Here is an 18,301-nt window from a genome sequence, read left to right as displayed (position 1 = left end):
ATCTCTGGGTCAGGAAGATCCCTGGAAAAGGAAATGGCAACCTATTCCAGTATTCTTCCCTGAAAAATCCCATGAGCAGAGGAGCCTGACGGGCTACAGTCAGTGGGATTACAAAGAGTTGGACATGACTGAGCACTCACACATGCATGATGGAGATCATAATCCCTTATCTTTTAAATCTCTGAGAAAGGTACTACTCTGTACAACTTTCCTCAGGATATGATCATTGATTTTGATGTACTAACTTGGAAGAGGAGATAATTTCAAGGAGGTCCACTTGACTTTTGCTCATATTTTATGATAGCCAATCAATGATAGAATTCTACCAACTTATAATATATCCAATTATACATTCAAGAACTAAGTATAGAAATGACCACTAGGTAAGTATGTGGACCCACCATGAAATAAACCAGGGTCAGGACTCCTTCATTTACTTCCTGAAAAGTATAAATAGCCACTCTAGTAGAGAGCTCATGATGGTGCTATTACCACCAAATCATACTTTGCATCTCAAAGTCCCAGAATGACCTGAGTATTCCCTTTTCCCTAGTGTACAGTTTTCTGAGTAAATAGCTCTTGTCCTTTGGGGAAGGCCTAAAAAGAATCACAATTGCTTTAATGTTGCATTTCCTTTCTCTTGGGGCCACAGCATCTCCTTCAGTCAATGAGTTCTGGCTCAGAACTGGCTCAGATCTGAAAAGAGAGCAGGAGATTTAAGATTTTCCAGTCAGTTATCCAACCTCAATATTTGCTTATTTTTTGATTATGTATTAAGCAATACATTTGTTGGCTGCCCATCTGTCTTGCCCTTATACAAGGTAGACATTGCCATAGATACTTAAGAACAGCCTCCATCCCACCTGTAAGAGAGCCATTCCAACCTGACTTCCCTTTATGGTGATTGTACCCACTTTGCTTCTGACAATTAAATGCTGCCCTGTAGCCTCTGCTAATCTGGAATTCAACCATATCCATTGCTAGAGTGGACCACAGTCCTATAACAGGGTCTCCTACTATCCCTGGCCTAAGAAGAACTCTGCTTCTGCACTGTTGGAATCTTCCTTAACAACACATTCTTCATTCTGTTAATAAACAGAATGTTCTTCCAACCCCGCTGAGGCACGTAGACAAAAATGGGTCCTTCAGTGTTACTTAATCAACCCATTTTTGTGTTCCCATTTTCTATCTGTTTTTTCCTTCCTCCACAGTCTATTGCTAGAGTGTTGGAATATCTACTTAATTTCACATGGGCCATCACTTTTTCTAAGCAATCAGATGTATCCCAGCCTCATATTAGACCTTTTACCCAGGGCCTTGCTTGCGTGTTAAATTCTTTCACAACAGAGCAATCCCATGTTGGCAAGCAGTCCATATAGCTTGATATTCTGCCACCTTGATCCAGGTTCACTGGATCTACTCTAGGTTCACTCTCAGGCATACTCTTTGTTGTGCCTATCAGCCAACATCTGGCACTCAGTATATAAACTCATCTCCTCTCTGGAAAGGCCATTACTTTCCTAGTTAAGATAGGCCAAATGCAGCTCAAATTATCAGTCTGATGTCCATAACGGAAAGTATAGACCCGAGAACTGTCTTGAAATGAACCTGCCTCATTTGAGGCTTCTTTATAGTTTTCAAGAATGAGGTTTTCTTCTTCATTAAGAGAGATGGGGCTTACTAGCCACTGCTGCAAGCCGAAAGTATTTGAGAGAATGTACAGATTTAAGGCTCTCAACCACACAGATATGCCTAATCTCAGACCTCAGGATCCTACTCCTTTTGTTTCAGAACCCTGACTTTGGCCTAAGTGACTTGCCTAGGCTGAGAATTTAGCTTTCTTTAATGTTCTGCCAATTTACAATTATGATATGAGAGTGATCTTCAAATCTGTTTGCCCTCTAGCTACGAGATATGAGTGTCTCTTTAAATGCTGCTAATTTTCTGACTCCCACAGTTTTCTTTAAATTCTGAATAATGAATCTGAGCCTGTGTGGCAGATAGGCTCTTAGAAGGCTCCCAGTGAGCCATGCCTCCTAGCATTTACACCATGGTATCATCCACTTTCTTGAGTATGAGCCTGCCTTTGGACTTGCTTTTAACCAGCAGAATATAGCAAAAGTGATGAGATGTCATTCTGTGATTAGGCTACATAAGGTTTTTACTTCATTCTTGATAGCAGAATCTCTCTCTTTCTGGCTTTGATTAATTAATCTGCCATTTTGGAGAGGCCCATGTGGCAAGGAACTGAGGATGGCCTGAAGTGAGTTGGTCACAAGGAACTGAAGCCTATCAAAAATCATATGAGCTTGAAAGTGGTTACTTTCCCAGTCAAACCTTCACGTGGATGATACCTTGATTATAGTATTTTATTGACCCCACAGCAGAGGACCCAGAAGGGCATCCCTGAACTTCTAACTTATAGCTAAAGGAAGATAATAAATATGTGTTGTTTGGACTGCTAAATTTGTGATCCTTTGTTACACAGCAGTAGTAGCTAATAGAGCATTTTTTTTCTCCCTTCAATGATCAGTGATACTTAATAACAGCCACCCAAATCCATAGTTCTGATACTTCCAATTTCCCCATATCTCCCAAAGCTAGAGATATTGCAGTAGCTATGGCATTGCATTCTACCAGTATGTCAACCCATTTTACCACCGTGGATGAAATTTTTAGCCTAGAGTTGGCAAACATTTTCTGGAGTGGACCTAAGAGAAAGTATTTAAGGCTTTTCAGGTCATGTAGTATCTGTCTCAAATGCTCAGTTCTGTCTCACAATGCATAATGAATGTGCTCCAGTAAAAATTTATTTACAAAAAGCAAAGAACTGATTTTGGCCCACAGGTCCTAGTTTGCTGACCTCTGATACTAACAATCACACTGCTACAGAATGCCAGGTCTGGCAACATGCCAATAGGCTACCTACCACCAGTGACACAAGGGCCAGATTGCTATCTAATTCTAGCATCTCATCTTAGACTCTGCTCCCTAGGACCACTTCCAGAATCATCCATCTTGGTCTGAGTTTCCTAAAAACAGAACCTAAGAAAAAGATTCTTCTAGACTTGATTTACTGAGGGAGTTCTCTTAGGAGAAGTGGAAGGGAGGAGCCTGAAGAAGGCAAGGGAAGAAGTTAAGCAAAGCTGTGTGTTCAGCTGAAAACTATGAGAGCCTTGTCCCAAGGGAAGCTCTGGAGCACCAGAGTTCAATACATTCTTGGAACAAGGGGCCTGGAAGCATGACCTTTTATTCTGCTTTTGTATCTGTTAACCACTGGTTGCCCCAGTGGGAATATTCCAAGGAAAGCAACTTCTCTTCTCAGAAGACAGGTCAGCTGTTAGCTGTGAGTAACCATCCCTCACAGAAACTGGGGAAGGGGTACTTACCTACTCCATCCTTAGGGCAGCCCTTTCACCCCGATTAAATATTATCAGTAGCCTGGAAGCATTTTCATTAATTTCTAAGAAGTAGAAATGGGGCAATTAAAATACAAGAAATGTTAATGATGTCTATGTCCTTGTTGTTGTTTAGTCAATAAGTCAGTGTCTGACTCTTTTGTGACCCCCTGGACTGTAGCCCGCCAGGCTCCTCCATCCATAGAATTCTCCAGGCAAGAATACCAGAGTAGATTAGCATTTTCTTCTCCAGGGGACCTTCCCAATCCAGGGTTTGAACCCACATCTCCTGTGGATTCCTTACCACTAAGCCACCTGGGAAGTCCATTAATGATGTCTAAAGGATGCAAAATAATTTGTTAATTTTTGTTGTATACTTTATAGGTATTGTTATCACTTTCTTTAGCCCATTTGTCTTAACTAGAACCAACAGAGTCAAAGTGGGTGAAATTGAAGGACAGTTTGGGGAGCATCAAGGGAAACACTGGCAGTACCAAGATGCAAAACAAGTAGGTTGGTGGCTCAGACAGTAAAGAATCTGCCTGCAATGCAGGAGACCTGGGTTAGATCCCTGGGTCAGGAAGTCCACCAGCGAAGGGAAAGGCAATTCACTCCAGTATTACTGCCTAGAGAATTCCATGAACAGAGGAGCTTGGTGAGATATAGTCCATGGGGTTGCAAAGAGTCAAACATGACTGAGCAACTAAGTTCTCATATCATCTGGTGTTTACTATTCCATAGTATAATAGCAGTCACCACAGAGCCCAACTGCTTCAGTCTCTCCCGATCTATCTCATATTAACTGTGTAAACTTGAGCAGGTCACCTAAAATTTTGTGGTTTATTTTCCTATCTGTGAAATGGAACTAATACTACCATCTAACTCATAAGGTCATCATGGGGGGAAAAACTGAGTTAATAAAGTGAAGTACTTACTATAGTACTTGGTACATAAAATATACTTTTACTAAATGGCATCTTTATTAATATTACTGTTGCTGTTACATTTATCCACTGTTACATTTAAATGTGTACTTTTTAATATGCACCTAATTGCATTGTGTGTTATGAACTCTATTTCCTCTTAATCCTGTACCTTGGAATGCTAGAATATAGAATTAGGTTAGTCTGCTCTTAAGCAAAAATCCAGGTCTCCTTCCTTGATCTCAAAGGAAATTTTGCAAAGAGCCATATTCTTGAGCTTCTTCTGTAGAGAATGAATTGGAAGTGTATCTATAACTATAAAAGCAAAACCATGAATTTTTTTTTCTTTGTCCACACCTGAGATAATTATCTTTCAGTAACAAAATTTCAAGAATCTTCAATCTTTGGTAAGGTAAAATTATGCCTTAATTTTGTGAATGTTCTTGGCTTGGCCAACTATAAACAAGAACTTTTAGAGAGTTTGAAAGTATTATCATACATAGATTTGCAACTATGTATACAGAAACATATAAAGAATATTGTTTATTGTATATTTATACATAATTCTTCAGGACATTACAAGTTTCCAAATTTTAGACAAATAAAAATATCTTTGAATTCATAATAATGCTCATAGAGTAAGAATTTGTACATCTGATTCCCGTAGTCTGCTTCTTCTCTTCATCTTTATGACTCACTGCTCAATAAACAAGGAAATAGGAATGAAGCAACTAGGGAGATTTGGAAGAAAGAGCACAATTATTTGACAAGTGAAACATCTGGAAAGGGATCATGGCCTCATTATCTTTCAAAAATAGTTAATGAAACTCTTCTTTAGTTCACAGAAGAATTATAAGTGGAAGTGCTTCATCAAAATTTAACTACGAAAATGTATGCCACTGCTTTGGATAAGTCAAGTTGTCGTTCTGCTCCATAAATATTTATCCTGCAGATGGTTTTTAAACCTACTAATTTCCATTTTATAAGAAAAAGTTAAGTTGGTATATTTATTTTAGATTATATTACAGAGCTTTTCAACAGTTGGGATTTTTTAAAAACATGTATTCAATTCCTTTTCCTATTTAAAATCAGTGGCTTGAATTGAACAAATCACAAAGTGGTAGAAATCTTCACAGTTACCAGGCAAAAGATTGGCGTTGCCTATTCTGTCCTTTCCTAAGCAATGTAAAAATCTGTTTTAAAAAATTGGAAATCTTTAGAAATCCTGCTCTTCAGGAAAAAAAATATTTAAAATCAATAAGTCATTGAACAACAAACAACTTTTGGAAGATAAACTGGAGAACTAAATTATTTTTAACCCAAATATGATTATGCATTTCTGGTTTAAAAACTCACTGTAAAGAAGGAACAAAACAAAACAAAAAAATCAATTCATTCTTTCAATAGGACTTAAGTAGAATATAGTAAGGAACGACTGGTGTCATGTGAGCCAGCAAACACATTCAATATATACACACTGCACTGTGTCCATTTGATTCAATCACCAAACACTTTTTGAGCACTAACTAAATGCCAAGGACAGTGACAGGTGCTAAGAATGCAAAAATGAAATGGTGGTTACTGCCTTCAGGGAACTCATAGTCTAATGCAAGGGCCGGCCACTTCAACAGTTATCTATAATCCAGGATGACAAGTAATGTGCTTGCAGCAATGGCCACATATTATGGGAGCAGGGGGAAAAAGTGACTGCCCAAATGTGGTTTAAAAATGAGAAATGCAGTAAGAACTTTTTAAGAACTAAGGATCACAAAGAGTCAGTCAGTTTATGAAAGAAGATTAGCAACAGCTTCTGTGGGAGCAAATATAGAGGAAAATTCTTAACTATAACCTCCCAGGAAAATTGGGAGTAAAAGCATTTAGACAGCCACACCATTTCAAGCAATACGCCTTTTTTAACATCTCAAGATGTTTTGACACAGCCTAAGTTGTGTTTCTAATGACAGACCTCAGTGTGTGCAGTGGTACCTCTGTAACTGCTATGATGTGGTAAATTTCACAAAAGTTGTTAACAATTACGAAAGATCATCATTTCAACATGGCAGTCAACCACACACTAAAACTAAATTTGCATTGTGGTATATTCAGTTCAGGGGCAAATGTGGTCACAATCAATTAATATCTAAGAAAATTATGGTGTGACAAAAACATGAAGTGAAGTGCTCAGCTCTTCATTCAGTTAATAAAACTCGTTGAGTCGGCAAAATATAATTACATGAACCTGAGATATGAATATATTGCTTTGGCATTTGCTTTCATATCTCTTTAGGCCATTAAATATATTGCCAACCACAGTTCTTTATCTGAGTTTTCATCTTCTCCCCCGTTTTGCTTCCAGAATACATAGTTTTATTTCTCTTTCTGGACAGTTTTCTGGGTAAGGCAGTAAAAATGTATCAAGCAACAAAACCTTCTGACTTGACGATTTTTGCCCTGAAAAATTTCACATACATTTGCTTTTATTTGGGGGGTAAGAGGTAGAGTTAATTCTCTGCCTCAGTTTGTAATTTGCCCTTTAGATGGTGAGCAGACACTATTATGCAAAACTGCTGTTATTTAAATTCTTTCTTCTGTCTGTCCCCAACTTGTCTGGTTTTGGTCAGTAAGAGTTTTGTCTTATCCTTCTGAATATTTGAGTAACATGATTAATCTTTTAAAGCACTCTAAGAAATGAAGATTTAAATTCAGTCCCTGCCCTATGAATTTAATATAATGAAAAGGCACCTTCCAAACAAAGAAAAGATGGAAAGATATCCTTTCCTAGAAATGTAAATGACAATAGTGAAAACCAGTTGTCTCTTTTCTGATCCTTTGTCTTTGACATCTGTCATTTTGGGGAGAGGTTTATGTGGGTGTTGGATGCTATCACAGTGGTAGTTGAAAAGTTCTCTTCCTCCTGTGGTACGAATGCTCTATCCTTGTTAGTAACTTCCTATCTTATATTCTAAATTTCAGATATTTTTCTCCTTAGCTCACAGGTAAGAATTATATTTGCAGGCATTTTGTACATTTAAATTAAAGTTTGAAAAACAATAGCAATAACAATAATTAAAAGATGTGAATTTATTTAGTGTTTCACCATTTTCAAAGTATTTGTACAAATATTATCTCATTTGACCCTTACAAAAACCATGTAGATAGGTAGGCAGGTATTATTGTTTTCATTTTACATATGAGAAACTTAGCTACTTTGATTGGGCTCCCCCAGAAGCTCACTCTAAGACAAGGATTCAAGTGCAACTAATTTATTTGGGAGTTGATCCCAGGAAACACTGTTGGCCAGTGAAGAATGAGATAGCAAATGGAAGAAAGCCAATAAAAAGTGCATTTTCAAAACAGTTTCCAATTTGGCAAGAGGATCTCAGTCCTGTTGGGGAACTCTGAAAGATGGTGTAGAATACAACTAAGTATTAGCCCAACTAAGGGGCAAAACTGGAATGTTTATCTACCAACTCCCCATCCATCTTTGGTTAAAGTTGGCCTCTAGCAATAACAACTCTAGGGTATTTCCACCTTGCTTTATCTGTAAATTGAACACATTATCAGAGCCAGAATAAAAGTTCTCAATCCCAGCAGCACGTGTGTCCACTGTCAGCAGTGTTGTGTTCAGGGTGCAGAGGTGAACGCTGAGGGAACAGGGGTGGGTCAGGACAGCTCAGCAAAGTTAGAAATTTATTAATCCAGTGCTATTCAGTCCAGGAAGAGAACTGGGCCCTTTGATCGTTCTATAGATTTGCTGATACAGTAAAATTGATGGCATTGCTTCTGCTCAAAGTTTAGGTTAGGAAGGAGAGAAGAGGGAAGAAAAGGTTCTCAACAGTAGCTGAAAAGATTTATTCACCATATATATATATATATAATTAAATTATGCAAATCCTGAAGCTTTTATAGAATGCAAAGAGATATCAACACATGATCTTTTACCTAGCAAACACACTAATACCCTGCCAAAATACATTGCCCAAGTTTTCAGTCCAATTGGGACCATTTTGCCAAGGACACTGGAACAAATTTTAGCATTTGCAAGTGCCATAATACATTGAGAGGACATGTATATTGCAGAAAATTATGACACACAAGTGGTTAAGCAAACATTATGTAGAAAAGTCACAGCCAATGTGTACGTGTCACCACTTGACAGCCTCTTCACATCATGTCACTCACTTATCAGTAGTAGCAGGTTTTCACAATTGTGAAATATTTGCATACAGATGTGAAGGTATTCTTTTGGCTTACTCAATAAATGAGAATGGGGATTTATGCACCCCTGAGTTTTCAATTAATGTTGTTGACAGAATGAATGGCTATTTATGCCAACCAGCCTTTCATGTTCATTCATGGAACACAATACCTAAATCTTAAAGGTCTCATCTAAATGGCTCCCCTCTTAGGAGGTTGCTTATGGATTCCATTGTATATATTGAGTAAGCATAAGGTTCAATGATTCTATCTAATCAGCAGAGGGGCCCTTACATTTTAGCAAAGCCTGCTGAAACCTTTGTTCTGCTATGGGGTATTATCCTAGAACTTCTACAATAAGTCAAATGTCTGATTGTACAAAAGTCTCAGGCACCAAAAGCTTGAAATTAACTTTTCCAAGTATACCCCATCCTTACCACATCCCAACACTCAAACATTTGTGAGGAAAGATACCTACACAGGAAAATGATTTCCTATGTGTAGTAAATCCTTAGTACACTTATCCATCTGACTGTGTGAACAGGGGCCTAGCACATAGTTGGAGCCCAATAAATGACTTTAATCAGAAAGCAAGTTGTGAAATTATCAGCCTTGACTATTCTGTGTTGTGACATTTCTGTAGCATGGTATAGTCTCTGAAAGGTAAAAGTATACTCACCATCCCCAACCCTCCCCCATAATCTCTTCAAATAGGGAGATGAATGTGTAAATATTATCTCAGAAAGATGTTCATACTAGATGCGTGAAACTCCATATTTATACTTAGATTAGAAACAGACAATTTCACCAAGTTTAGTCATTATTCATATTAGTTCAAATCAAAACAGTAATTCTTTTTTCTATCAAGATTGTTTAAAAAAAAAAAAACTTTCACAAATACATTAACTCTTTTTAGTCTCCAATCAGCCCTATGAAATGACTGAGGATTACTGTCTCCATTTTACAGATGAGAAAACTGAATGATAAAGCTTAAGTAATGTCCTTAAAGTTGTATATCAGTGAAAGAAAAAACAGCATTCCATTGAGGTGACATCAGAGGCTAGGATACTAGTGCAAATTTATGAAATGTACTCTAAAATAATACATTTTAAAAGTTCAGACTACATTTCCCAAGTTTTGTGACTCCATACAAAACATACAGGCATGTTTGTTTACTTCTGCAAAGCAAATTAAATGTGTAGTCCATGCATTATTAATGTCTATTATTTTAATTCCTAAGAAATATGTGTATCAAAATGCCTTCACAAGACAAATATTAAAACAACTTGTATTTACATGCCATTTTAGCTTACATATCTGTGTTTATTTTACCACTAACTTTAGGACAGTGATATAATGTGACACTATTTTCAAACTCTGACATGCTGATGACTGTTCTGGAGCACAGATCAGTGCTTGTACACCAGGGATTTCCAGTCTGGGATGGGAATGTACCAAGACTAGAGGCTTCTCATTAAAGTTCATGGGTAAACAAGCAAAGAAGTCAGACCAAATGGTCACCAAAGACCTGAGTTATAAACTAACCCCAGAGGATCTTTTTAGAATTTTTACAACATTTACCCACCATTTCCAAAAGACTCTCATTGGTTCTAACCCATCTCTAACTTATTATTCTTTTCAAGAGTAGCTCATTTCCTCTTGCAATCTTTCTCGTTCTCTGTGGCCAGTAGAAAGGGGCAGACATGCCTAGCATAGACCCCAGGCTTCTTAGAGCTGATTTAGGGCAAAGGCAGAGCGATGTCCTAGGCAAATATTTACAGGGCTCTCAGGAACTCCACCAGCAGTGGAAATCACTGCCTGATTTGCAGTTATATGCTATGACTTCCAGAATTTTGAATCTGAAAGATAATTTAAAGATTATTTAATACAATATAGTCATTGAATAGAAAACAGTCTCTTAGAATCTGAATGATTTGCCTGAGTCAATTGCAAAGCTAGAGATAAAACCACTCAGAGTAGAATAAAATATATCTCTTTGTTTAAAAACATAAAATATAATCAAGATAGACTAGTGGTGAGCCTGGCGAACCAACTTTACAGCACAAGATCTCAAAGTAAATCTTGATTTACTTAGAAGCCTTGAGACAGAAAACAAGTCAGGTTGGCCTCTCTGCTTAAATAATGAGGTTAATATTTATTTCTAAAAAGGCTTCGATCTGTCATCTAAAGCCTTAAATCATATCCATCCAATGCCGCACTTACGCATTACGGTAATGAAAAGGAACAGCCAGCCTGAAACGCAGGGGCTGCTGATAGATGCTAAAATAATGAGTATGCTTCCACCTTGTGCATAGGTGATCATCGGTGAGAGAAGGGCATGACTAGCAACAGCTTTTTCCTTGGTGTGGTGTAGAGTTGAGCAGGATGATTTATAAACCTCAGCACATTGAAGACCAAAAAAATAAATCATTAAGTAGCATGGCTCATGATTCAACCTGCTTTTTTTTCCTCCCTCCTAACATGGGTAATAAATTGTGTGGGCTTTAATAATTTATAGGAGATGTTGTTATAATATGAGAATATTAACTTTAGTGAGTCTTTTAATTTGCTTGTGATGTCAATAGTGTGCTGAAGGGTTCCTTCTACAGGACAGCAATACCGCTGGAGCACAATTGTATTTTGACACTTCTCTCAGAGGCTCCTGGGGACTAGATGAGACAGTTCACTTTAGCACTGAGCTTATCAATTTGGTGCATGTCCCTCAGGAGTTACACACCACAGAGAGAATTAAACAGAACAGTTGGAAAGCACTTAGAAGCATATTAACACATTCACATACAACCCCTTTTCCCCATGTCCTTGTGGGAAGCATAACCTGACAAAGTCCATTTTATTTCTGTCCAGGACAACTTCTCAGGTTTTTCTAGGGGGGAAAAATAGATGAAAGAGAAAATTTAAAAGTTAACAGAATATAACACCAGGAAAGCTACCTAAATATTCTAGATTCATCTGGGAAAGTGGCCAATCTCTTCCCAGTTAATAACGTCCTTCACAGATTCCCTCAGATGTTCCCCCATCATTCCACAAATGTGTGTGACAGGAGTGACCCTCTCAGATTTTAGAAATGGTTTCTCAATGCCCTGCCTATGTTTCCACTCTAGAAGGAAAAAGCCATATAACACTTAGTGAGCATCAGAGCCATTTATAATTATATGCAGGTAAAATAAAAGAAGAAGAAGGAGAGAAAAGGAAAGAGGAACAGCGGAAGAGATGATGCTATGAGAAAAGATAGTGCCAGGGTGACAGGTCTGCAGAGAATTAGAGCATCAGCAAGACATCTTTCCTAAATTTTAACTTTAATCTAGAATCCTCATGTATATATAAGACCTGCCTTTTTCATGTATTTCAAACCAATATCTCTCAATATACAGTTTTTTAATTCTTAAATTTAAAAAACAGTAAATTTGAGAGATTAAAAATGAAATGACCATCACAGACAGAAACCAGCAGAATGAGACAGTGCAGGAATCAATAGCGGTAAAATGAAGAAGGCTGATATTACTAGATTAGCACATGATTGAAGGAGGTTAATAGAAAAATAAACAGATTTAAAGACTTAACCCTAGGTCTGCTTTGCTCTTTTATCTTTCAAATGGCTATTCTTACTTTGAATTTTCATTAAAATAATTTTCCTATGACCTGTAATATCAATATCTCTCTCCAAACTTCACCTGAATTTAGGGTTCCAATAACCCAAACACACAGGATACCATATATGGCTGACATACTAAGAAAAACTTTGAAATTGCAAGCCTTTTTAATTGTTTTCTTGTGTTTCACAATCCCATCCACTAATCAACCTCCAGCATTCTGAGTAATGCTCACATGTGGACTATTACATGATAATTTGTGCTATCAGAGAATGGGAAAGATGCTCAGGAAGAAAGGACAATTGGGAAAGATTTTTGTTTTTATCAACATTTGGCTACTAGTCAGTAGTCCACTGCTACTAACATTACTTTTTTTTATCCCCAACAAAAGAAAAGAAAAAGCAAAAGGCAATAGCTATCAAAGGGTATTTCTATTCCTCCCCTTTTCTTAAATGCAGTCTGACTTATTTATTTAAGTTTAAATAAAGTTAGTTCGGAGAAGGCCCTGGCACCCCACTCCAGTACTCTTGCCTGGAAACTCCCATGGACGGAGGAGCCTGGTAGGCTGCAGTCCATGGGGTCGCTGAGGGTCAGACACGACTGAGCGACTTCACTTTCCCTTTTCACTTTCATGCATTAAAGAAGGAAATGGCAACCCACTCCAGTGTTCTTGCCTGGAGAATCCCAGGGACGGGGGAGCCTGGTGGGCTGCCGTCTATGCGGTCGCACAGAGTCAGACACGACTGAAGTGACTTAGTAGCAGCAAAGTTAGTTACTTGGTAGATTTATGGCTCATCTTTTTAGTGGTCAATCTTACATAGAACCCAATGTCTGAAACAGAATGTGGAGGAACTACTTTGTTGGAATAGTGAGAGGAGAGCTGGAACACCGTGTGCTCAACTTCCCATGCAGGACTTTCTGTGAACTACGGGAGTTCAGTGACATACAGCTTAAAAACTCTTGGGTTAGAGCATAGCATAAAGGGAAGCACAAGTTGCATCCTAACAGAATTAAATAGTTACAATCAGAGCAAATTGTCAGAACAACAGGTGACAGTGCCAACTACAAGCAGCCATCTCACATTGTCGATTTTTCCTGAGTGAGTATGAAGAACTGAAAAGCAATCAATCCCAGGATGAAGGAGTTTGGGGATGAAATTTTTTTGTTAAAACTTTGGGACAGTCCTGGACAAATCAGGATAGTCGGTCAACCTATTGATGTGACAAGTCAAATTTCATCTTTCAATGCTGAGACAGTGATGATGGCAACGTCTTCAGGTAGAGAAAATTGCTTATTAGGAGTCAGCTGGGCCATGTGTGGTTGGCATTGGAGAGCTCTAGATTCTTTGATAGAGGAAAGTTGGATAAACAATGAAAAAGTACCCCTTTTATAAACCACAACACAGAGGGCAGGTGTACAAATGCACACCGCCTACTTTGAAAAACACAGTGTTTTAATTTTTATCACCAATTGGTTCTTCCTTAGAGAGAATAACAAAGCACTTGCATGTAATATCATTCCAGCCTCCAACACAGGAAATTTTACAGATGAAACTGAGCTTCAGGTTTTTTCAGTCCAAATTTAGTCCCCAGTGTCCCACTGACCATGTATCCCTTGTGTATATCGCTTCCCAGGTGGCGCTAGTGGTAAAGAATCCACCTGCCAATGCAGGAGACACAAGAGATGCAACTTCCATCCTTGGGTTGGGAAGAATCCATGGAGAATGAAATGGCAACCCACTCTGGTATTCTTACCTGGAAAATTCCATGGACAGAGGAGCCTGGCGGGCTACAGTCCATGGGATTGCAAAGAGTTGGAAACATCTGAGTGAACACACAACATACATGATTTAGAGTCATACAGGTGGGCAGCATAGGGGTAGCAATTCCCTCAGATGCTGCCATGCCTGCCATCCAAGGTCAACACAAAGAGCCCTTCCCCAGGCTGCAAATCCTTGTATATCAACCCTACCAGTGGAGATCAGGCCCTGCTTAATTACAAGGCTGAATTCTAAATGTGCTTGGTGTTTGTCAAGTCAGGAAGAGAGAAAACTATCCTGTCTGTGATTTATGTGTGCCCAATGACAAATTATATTATTCAAGTGAGAAGAGCAGATGGCCCCTAAACAAGACAGTTATGGCCCACAATTATAATAATTATAGTACCCAGTGGATCTCCAGGATATCAAGAGAGCAAGGAATCTAACAGTCACCCCACAGACACTGAAAGGAAAAGGAGTTTAAACTAAGCCCCAAGTAATAAAACAAGTTGAGACTCTTCCTCATCAAGATGAAAAGGTTGATTTGCTCACTGTGAAAAGACAGCACCAAAGGAATAGTGTGTGGTGTATAGACCATGGCCCCATGGCCCCAGGCATGACTTGGAGTTTCTCTAGCTGCTTCTGTGAACATCAACATTGTGAGCAAGGACACTGCATTAATTTGGGTTATCTTGGGAGAAACCTAACTTCTCAAGGGCTGATTTACATCAGTCATTTTTGTCCCTTATTTCCATTGCCGATAGCCTGGTTCTATTGTCTGTGACAAAATGCAAATTACCAAAATGCTTTCCATTTGAGACCTTATACATATTTGAATAACATCAACTCTAGGCTGTTAAATGGAATTAAATGAAATAGGCTAAATCTGATGACTGAAATTTTAAAATTTCTGCAAGAGGCTCCCCTTCTCCCAACTCCTTTATTAATGGCCGATTGTAAATGACTTTCGCAAATGGAAACACCATTTGTCACCTTTTTTTTAACAAGTGCTGTACTGTACTGTCTCAACGCCCCCCACTCAATTTAAGCTTCAAGATTTATAGCTTGTCATGAGCGCTTCTATCTTTCTGTTCCTTCTTTGTACCTCTCCACATGCTCAAGCAGCTTTTTTTAGAATAAAGTGAAGATAGTTTGTACTGAACTCAAACTGAGCATTCTGAGACTTGACTTCAAATATTTGCATTGTCCCCTATTCCCTTAATTCTGTTCTCTCCCTCATATAGTATTACTCCTCTCCTGTTTCAGCATCATCCATATTCTGTATGAGCCTACTCCTTCTTTCAAAATTCTTACTCTATGCATCCTTAGTTTTGTTTTTTGTTATTTTGAAATCTTTCTGTATAATCTTGATTGGCCGGTATAGATTTGTCACCTAGGAACCAATTACACTCAAAATTCTAAATGATTCCATTTTATTTGGTCTTTCTGTAAGGTGTGACCAAATTTTGTTCATCAGCAAATTGCTGTGGCATTATTTTATTTGTACAGAGATTATAGACACCTGATATAACTTTCATAAAAGTCAGTGAATACAGTAGACTACCAAGAAATGACCCCTGCACCAGCATACACAAGCACACACACGTGTGCACACACACGCACAGGCTTCAGCTTAGCTTACATCCATTCAAGATCTGTCTTGTTTTACTAGTTTATTTATACCAGCAACACAAGAATTTGGCTATAAACTCAATTATTTTTCCCTCATCCTATGTCTTTATTTTCCTTCCTTCTTTTGTTTTCTTTCTTTTTTCCTTCCTTCCTCCTTCTCTCCTTCCCTCCATCTCTTCCTTCCTTCCCCCTTTCTTTTCTTTCTTCCTGTTTTCGCATACACATACACCTTCACAGCCATGCAAACACACATGCAAATGAATGTCTGAAGAAAACCAATTTGGTGTGGATGCAGAGGGGAGAGAGGAGGTGTTCAGTTTTGTGTGTATAATCTGTCTTTCATCTATTTGCTTATTCATCTATGGCTTTCATATAAGTACTTGACCTCTACAATCATGTAAGTAGAAAATCTCAAAGCAAACTCTTGTCCATTTTGATGAATTAGACTTCTTAAACAATGACTTGCCTCTCAATTATCTAACTTTGACTTAATACCCAAAAGCAATACTTTCATAAAGTGAATCATTTTGATGAACTTGCAAAACACCAAATTACTTCAGAAACTTCATCTTTTAAGTCTTTAAGAAGAGCTTTTCTTTGAATTCTGGTTGAATTACCCTGGAGCCAATCCCAGGAGTATATTGATATCTTTCTCTGAGTGACTATGATTGTTAGTATATATACATGAACAAGGAATTCATATTTACATTGATGTATGCTATGCTAAGTCACTTCAGTTGTGTCCGACTCTGTGTGACCCCATAGACGGCAGCCCATCAGGCTTCCCTGTCCCTGGGATTCTCCAGGCAAGAACACTGGAGTGGGTTGCCATTTCCTTCTCCAATGCATGAAAGTGAAAAAAGAAAGTGAAGTCGCTCAGTCGTGTCCGACCCTTAGTGACCCCATGGACTGCAGCCTACCAGGCTCCTTCATCAATGGGATTCTCCAAGCAAGAGTACTGGAGTGGGGTGCCATTTCCTTCTCCGTACATTGATGTAAGTTTCCCCAAATACAGCTTTGGATATCAAAATGTAGGTTATAATCTAGTTAATCGTTAGTAGTTCAGTCATGTTCAACTCTTTATGACCCAATGGACAGTAGCCCACTAAGCTCCTCTGTCCATAAGTCTCCAGGCAAGAACACTGGGAGTGAGTTGCCATGCCTTCCTCCAGGGAATCTTCCCCACCCAGGGATTGAGCCCGGGTCTCTGCATTCCAGGCAGATTCGTTACTGTCTGAGCCACCAGGGAAGTCCATATTCTAGTTAAACTGAAACTATTTTAACTGGGGAATTCCCCTGAGGTCCTGTGGTTAGGACTCTGCACCTTCACTGCCAAGGGCCCAGGTTCAATCCCTGGTTGGGAAACTGTGATCCCTCCAGTTGCATCGTGACATGCATACATCGTGACATGCATATATGCTGCTGCTAAGTCACTTCAGTCATGTCCAGCTCTGTGCGACCCCATAGACGGCAGCCCACCAGGCTTCCCCGTCCCTGTGATTCTCCAGGCAATTGACACTCCAATGCATGAAAGTGAAAAGTGAAAATGAAGTCGTTCAGTCGTGTCCGACTCTAACGACCCCATGGACTGCAGCCTACCAGGCTCTTCCATCCATGGGATTTTCTAGGCAAAAGTACTGGAGTGGGGTGCCATTGCCTTCTCCTACATGCATATATATATATATATATATATATACACACACACACACATACATATTAGGCATGTATTTCCTTCCAGACAATTCATTAAACTCTCAAGACTAACCAGTGAATGAGTTGTGATACATGTGATCCCTGTCATCTTGGAGTTTATAATCTAGTGGTAAATGAGCAATTAAATACATGACCAGGAGTGATAAAGGAAGTTATAATGAGGGCATCTGATCAGGTCCTTTTAGACTAGTAGGTGGTTCAGGAAACACTCTCCAAAGTAAATGTCATCGAAACTGAGAACTGAAGGATGAATGGCAAAACTGATATCAAAGAATTTTGAGTTGAAAGAAAGCACAGATGAAGTTCAAGGGGCAAAAAAGAGCATTCTCCCTTTGTTATTTTTCTCCTTTGCAAAGATTCATGTGACCTTTGTGTTAGTCAAACATTTAGCAATGTAGTTGTATGCATTTTGGAGTGTTTATATTTTAGGAATCTCTCCCAAAATGTATTTGCCTAACTCTCTAACATGATTTGAGTTTTAGTTGACTAAAGAAAATGAAAGAAGGAAAATAGTCATCTCTCTTTGGCTGTAACTGAGTTGAGAAAATTTAGCTAATTCAAATGTTTTAGTTGCAGTAATATGGAAAAGAGATAGAGACAAATCCATTAAAGCAGCTTTTCTTTTCCTTTCTCTTAGTCCCTTGAGTTTATTCTCAAGGGCATTCTCAAGGCCATAAACTCATGAACCTTACTAAAGTGAAACACCTTCCTAATATTTCTCCCAGGGCCAAGAAAAGGAAGCACTGAGCATGTGTGAGCATTAGGCTGATCTTTAAAAGGATGTAGTAAGTGGGTTTCACTGTACTGGCAACTCTCATGGGTTCATTTTTTCCGCTACACTGGGTAGCACGTTCATATCTGATTTTCAGTGCATGATTGCTCCTAGTTATCTCGCAGTATTCCTGCTTCAGGAGGGTTCAGCTATTCAGTCCCTCTTCCTTTCTCTGGGAGAAGGGTGGGTCAGAAAGTAGAAGTAGATGGGGCATTGTTTCCCTGGTTGCCTCACAATCCGGTTGCTGGTGCTCGCCATGCATGAGGTGCACAGGAAGGGAAGGTTAGACTCTTGCC

This window comes from Bubalus kerabau, chromosome 6, assembly GCF_029407905.1.
Source record: "Bubalus kerabau isolate K-KA32 ecotype Philippines breed swamp buffalo chromosome 6, PCC_UOA_SB_1v2, whole genome shotgun sequence".
Lineage (NCBI taxonomy): Eukaryota > Metazoa > Chordata > Mammalia > Artiodactyla > Bovidae > Bubalus > Bubalus kerabau.
The sequence above is the reverse complement of the archived record's forward strand: the minus strand, read 5'-3'. Positions refer to the sequence as shown.